Here is a 6,608-nt window from a genome sequence, read left to right as displayed (position 1 = left end):
TTGGAAAGTCTTTAAGAAGATGAAATGTAGCAAAATCAGTTGCTTTCATTTCCAATTTATAGAACTAGTTTTGAATGAGAAATGAATTAAATATGATTTTTACACTATCGGCTGACGAATCTGGAATTCGGTTTTGACCTTGTTGCATGTACTGTCTATAAAATTCCAATTCGGCAGACCACACAGGCTTCTTTCTCAGCTTCTGCAGAAACTTAGATCAAACATGCAAGTAATCATTTTCATCTGGAGGATTAGAAATCTTGTGATGGTTGTTGATTATTTCCTTTTCTTTTATGTATAAATTAAGTGTTTGTTTTTTATTCGACATTAGTATAGATTCCAGATTCTGTTGTTGTTGAGAATTATTCAAGTGTTAGATTTTGTACTGCAATGGATTATTGCCTACAAGATTTGGCTAATAACTAATTTTGACTCTCGCAGTAAGATGGTTCTTTTTGTGTTTTATGTGTTGGCATGCATGTTTTCTTGCACACTGAAAGTATTAACTTTGTGCCTGTTTTCCTCAGGTGTGGAAACATTAATTGGGCAAAGCGCCTAAAATGTTACATCTGCGACACTAACAAACCTGGACATAGCGAGGGGTGTGTGAGGTATATGTATTATGTTTTTAGCCTTTTGGCTGTCTGCTTTTTGTTCTTCTGTAATTTTATACCACTACATGGGTTTTCTGATATTGAAGCAATAGGTTTTTAACAGTAAACTCCGAAATTTCTTGTTGAATTATCTTGTTATAGAGATGAATATATAATTGATTGCTTGTATTGAAATATAAAAGACCAAACGGCGCCGACGAGTGGCCGAAGATGTAGTGAAAATTTTCTCCTAGATATTCAGGGGTATGGGATCGAGGCTATTAATCAAATTGCTTTCCATGATATCAGGATGATGGTGAGATGTACGATGAATTTGAAAATCTTAAAAAAAAGTTCTGTTCTAAAACACAACAAACTGAAAATGCTCTAGGAGTTCCAGGTGTTGGACCTGCTGGATGGGAGGTTGAAGAACTAGGTACTTTATGTTTATGTGAGTTGTGTTCCCTTCTGATTTAATTTGAATACATCTTTTTTCAGTGTGTAATGTTACGTTTTGTGAGACAAATGGACTTGACCAAATATTGTGCATGTCTATTCTGCAATTTGTTCAAAATAAATCGAACGACCATTTTCTTATATTTGAGAGCTTTACTCTTTTGTTCTTACCTAATTCAGTTTTTTTGAGATCAAAACTTGTTATTTGGATTGTGATTGTTGCAATATTTTTTATTTCATTTTAGGGTAATCTAAAACAAAGTGGTTCTGTTGAATGTCGATTTTGTGTGATGAAGTATATGAAAGAGATAGTTGAATGTGAAAATATACAGTTGGAGAAGATGGTGAGTTTCATTTTCATTTTATGCTTTGGTTTATGTGAAAATCTGGTTACATCCTTATTTGCTGCTTAGTTGCTCAGAAATGAATCTGAAGTTGGCATTTTTGGTAGGCTTCTGTTCTTGCTTTCAAATAAATTATTTCATAGCCAAACTTTTTGTCTTAGCACTGTTAGGGGTGATAGGGTTTTATTTCTTAATCAACTCTTTTTCAGAGATATTGACATATTGTACTTGCTCGTTGGTTTATATCATATTTTCTCATACGAACAAGAGCATTCTTTCATGCTGATAAATGTTGGAATTAAAACTGTCTGAGATTACTTGCAACCGCTCTATGATGTTGGTGATTTAAGTTTCTAGTTTGGTTGGGGTCAATGGTATTTTGTGCGACTGCTCTATGATGTTTGGTGATATAAGTTTCTAGTTTGGTTGGGTCAATGGTATTTTTGAAGCAAAACTTTCATGCTTGTGATCATTGATGTCGCCGATGCCAAGGAATTTAATGAATAAAATATGGTCTCTTTAGCTTTTTCCAGTAATGGACGTTCTAATGAACTAACATTTGATTTTGTTGGACAAGCTATGGTTCACTGCATTGCTAACATCAACTGAGTGTCATTGTTTTCCCTTGGATTTAGCTAGCTATTGGACTTATTTGTGGAAATTTAAATATATATGTATCCTTGATAGAGCGTGTTTTCAATTTGGTAATGTTTTAATTTAATCAGCTGTTGCAACGACATGTGATCAGTACCCGCATATGTCGTTGTTACCCTTATTTGTGAACCGAAAAATATGTATCCTCGATCTTGAATTTTAATTTGATCTATTTTATTTTTTACATTTCAATTTCAGGATCCATCACGAAGCAATATTACAACCAAATTGTGGGAAATCTGTGGAGTATATCGTGTTTGATAACTGCTTTGGCTTGCACAGGTTTGTGACCAACTATACTACTACACTTTTTTTATGTGCAAAGTACATAATCTTTTAATTGTGTTTTTGTGTCACGTGTCTCACAATATTTGTTGATTATTTCTTTTGGATAAAGTTGTTATGGCCTGAATGTGTTTTGGTTCAACTCAATTTTGAGTCGAAGTTCTGAATGGGGTGTATCCTTCCAAGGCAAGAAAGATATCACTCACTTTTTGTTTGTTGAATTATGTATTAATATTAGGATAGCACCTGCAAATAAAAGGTATGCCGAGATATAAAATTTTAGTTGCATCTTATGCGAGCAAGCTTTTTTTTTATAACTAGCCATTTTTGGGGTTGATTTCAAATTATTTCACAAATTATCATTGCCTGACGATAGCTGATAAGCTTCAGTTGAATTCCTTTTGTTTTCAAGTTTTTCATGAATTATGTTTTATCATAAGGTAGTCATCTAACAAGAGAAATGTGGAGACGAGTGGATTCCAAGAAACTAGTTGCAAACGAGTGTTATGGATAATTGGATAATTATATACATATATATTTTAATAAGTATGATATGATGACGAATTGAATTTGGTCGAGATCTTCAAAGGCAACAATTGTATATAATTTTGACACATGTGGGTCGAACAATTTATTTATTTGGGAATTTCGTACATGCATGTAATTTATAATACTAAAGAATCATCAGTGCTCTCAACTTTGTGGGAGACAAGTTAGGTGATTAATTATTTCAACCATGTTCTTGATTTTTTTTTCTTTTTGCTTCGAATTTTTTGTTCTTTGTATTTATTTAGATTTATGTTGTTGATTAATTGTGTGTATGAGTGCAAGTGTTGGTGATGATTAGGTGGAGAAGTGGGATTCCATTTTCTTGGTACGGTTATTTAAAGGGTTTGTTGGTTTATTCTGGTCATTTGGAAGCAGGATCTATTTCAGGAGCAACAAATGGAATTTATGTGTTGGATTTTGAAATCTAATTCATTAGTCGTTAACTTTGAGTTGCTTCAAATTTTTTAGTAACTGGGGAATATTACATGGCGATGGAGGATCAGAGAGTTGTTGCTGATGATTCTGATGTTAATGAAATTAAAGCCAAGCATGACAAAGAAGAAGATGAATTCAGAAGATGTTGTGAGGATGAGGATGAGGATGCATTGAAAGATAAAATTGTTTAATGTTGATTTAGTGATACATATATTTTTACTTCATCAATCAATGTAAAAGCCGAAGCCATATGTACTTTATTACTTCGTCAATTAATGAAACTGCTGCAGTAAGGGCATGTTTTTACTTCGCCAAGTTACATAACATTTGAAGTTAAATAGAGCATTTACTTCATCACTCAATGTAAATACCGAAGTCATATATGTTCTATTACTTCGTCGTTTAATGAATCAACGGAAGTCATATATGTTCTATTACTTCGTCACTTAAGAAAACTGCCGAAGTAAAATATGCGCATTTAATTCGTCAGTCAACGTAAATGGCGAAGTTATAGATGTTATATTACTTCGTCACATAATGTAAATGCTGAAGTAAAAGGCATGATTTTACTTCAGAACCGGTCCAATATTAAGCGAAGTAAAATGGTACCCTATTACTTCGGTAATTTCATGCCTAATACTTCGGTTATTAAGCGAAGTAAAATGGTACCTATTACTTCACGTGCATCTACTTCGGTACTTATCTATCTACAACTTCAGTTAATATGCGAAGTAAAAGACATAAATTCTACTAGTGACTAGGACTCATACACACAATTTCCTATCTTAGAACTCCTAGTTACAACACAAAATCAGTCCTCGACTGAGTGAGATGTAAGTGTGATACAACTCAATTTCAATAGCACAAAATTGATCCTTAAATGATCAGAATAAAGAACTTACGAAAGTGTGCTTCGAGTTTCTTGATCAGTAGCTCGTGAAGATTTGAAAACTTGGAGATAATACGATATTGTTCTATAGTCGAGAGAAAGCTCCTCAACTGATCGAAATGCCTATTTATAGGCTTGGATTACAACGGTAATAATATTTGAAAGTCATCCGAAAACTTGAATTATTCTCGTTGCACTGTTTGTTTCAACCAAGTCAGCATTCTTCTGCACAGATGTACAATCTGAATGATCTTCTGAATATTCCCGAGAGTTGATTTAATGATCTTCAGTTTAACATATATGTGGTAGATAGGTAAACTGATGAAGATCAACTGATCGCATTCTTATAGAGCAACTGAAGTGCCACATAAACTGAATGAGCGAGCAGTTTACTTCCGAGTTCTTGTGCGATCAGTTTAGTGTCTTCCATACGATTTTACAATCGATCAGTTTAGTGAGTAAAGTAGGCGTTAGTTCAGTTTAGTCTTGTGATAGCTTAAGTACCAAAACTTAAAATCTCCAACAAATTTATTAAAATTTTGATTGATATCCAATAATCACTAATAAAAGTGATATATTTGGATCTAATTGTTGTTTTGGGATGAAAATTATGTGGAACAGATATATATCTTAATTCAGATGTATTTTTTATTTCATCGGGGTTTTCCAAAAGTTTTTTGGTGATTAATATGTTCATTAAGTAATTAGTAAATTAGACAGAGAGAAAAATAACAACACAAAGGAATATTAATTTCAACATGCATGCGACAACTTCTCCTTTATTCAGAACGATTAATTAAGCATGAGTAGCAAGTAAATCTTGTCATAATATATTATTGAACAATATACAAAGACACAGGAGATGAGCTTGGTAACTCACACACGTACACTACAAAATTAGCTTGTTACTGTATTGTCTGGACCACAACAAATAAACCCGTGACAGTTTGGAGAAGCAACCCAAGAATTCCAGAAATGAGGTTTCCTGTCAAAGTCAAAGGAGCTCGGAGGATTCCGGTGGGTGGCAAGAGTGTACAGTTGGCAATGGGAAGCTGAACGATTGCAAAACAAGGAGTTGATGCATCGAATAGAATTCCATCAACAAGGTTGAGAACTGCACTGAAAAATCCATTAGTATTTGTCAACACGGTGGCAAGGCTGGTGGTGCCGCCGTCGCAAGTGATGTTGACATTCACCCCTCCAAGGCCAACACAGTTAGGGCAAGAGTTGCCGTCTACAGAGCAGAAGAGGCGTCCGGCCACCTGAACGCCCCCAATGGAGAGGAGGGAGGCCTGAGCATATGGAAGCACCGAGGCCGCAGAGATGAGGAAGAGGACGAAGATGGCGGTGGAGGCCGAAGGGAATGCCATTTGATATATATATATATGATGAAGTATAATGTGAAAGATGATGGTGTTGGTGTGTCCATTGGCTTGAAGGGAACATCTATTTATAGATTTTTTTTGGTGTTTTTGTTTCATGTCATTTCCATATATATTCCCAAGTCAACTTTGTATATTTGTAGTTATAGGGCTAACCAAACCTCAGAAAATATAAATATAATAAAATCAATGCATGCATGCATGCATCAATTATTACATTTCAAATATATTATTAAGCTACAATTTAACTCTTTTTAGTTAAAAGTTTTAGTTTTTTTCCACGACCATACATATATATATATATATGAGCTTCATTAGGTTTATGTTGTTTTTAGGGGAAATGAAGCTGATCTACAACAGCCCCTAAGGTGTAAATTTTACGCGATGGAATTACTTTTTAACATAATATATACATTTTTATCTCTTTTTTTTTTTTTTTTTACAATTAGTTCATGCACTCATGCATGTGTGACCATTAAAATTTCAATTTTCTAACTCAAATTCATACAACAAATTATGTTATATGGTTACACTATTTAGAGTTAATTATCCGTTTATTGTTATTGATATGTTTGACAGTTTTGGATTTTTTTAAATATATAGTAATAAAAAACCTTTAATTAAATGTATTTGTCATGTATTTGATGTGAACGTACGTTATGTACCTAGAAAATATTTTTACAGTTATTTAATTATGCAAGTTATTTTATACTTTAAATTCATTCATGACTTTTTTTAATGAGATTTAATATTTAGATGTACGAAAGTTTGTCGATTTTGTATTTTTTTTAACTTGATCTCTTGTTATTTCTTCTAAAACACTTTATTTTAATCGATCTAAATGTTTTATTCCAGGAAAAGAGCCAATGTAGTTCTCTAAGCAATGTTTGTCTTTTTGTTTACATTTTTAAAGTTATGTTTTAGTCATGTAACTTTGTTTTTTTGTTGGTATTTGTCACATTTCATTAGTGTGCTGATGTGGCACCTGACATATTATTAATGTTTCGATGTCACATCAGCA

General features: G+C 33.2%; 1 long non-coding RNA gene across 1 annotated transcript; it reads left to right on the top strand.

The window, feature by feature from the left end:
• The first annotated feature begins 815 nt into the window (after positions 1-815).
• On the top strand, positions 816-2,274 carry LOC140893600 (uncharacterized). Its single transcript, XR_012153213.1, has 3 exons — positions 816-1,044; positions 1,295-1,393; positions 2,246-2,274. It is a non-coding gene; the product is annotated as an uncharacterized lncRNA (long non-coding RNA).
• Positions 2,275-6,608: the final 4,334 nt, after the last annotated feature.

This window comes from Henckelia pumila, chromosome 3, assembly GCF_033568475.1.
Source record: "Henckelia pumila isolate YLH828 chromosome 3, ASM3356847v2, whole genome shotgun sequence".
Classification (NCBI taxonomy): Eukaryota; Viridiplantae; Streptophyta; class Magnoliopsida; order Lamiales; family Gesneriaceae; genus Henckelia; species Henckelia pumila.
This window is presented reverse-complemented; position numbering and strand designations above follow the sequence as displayed.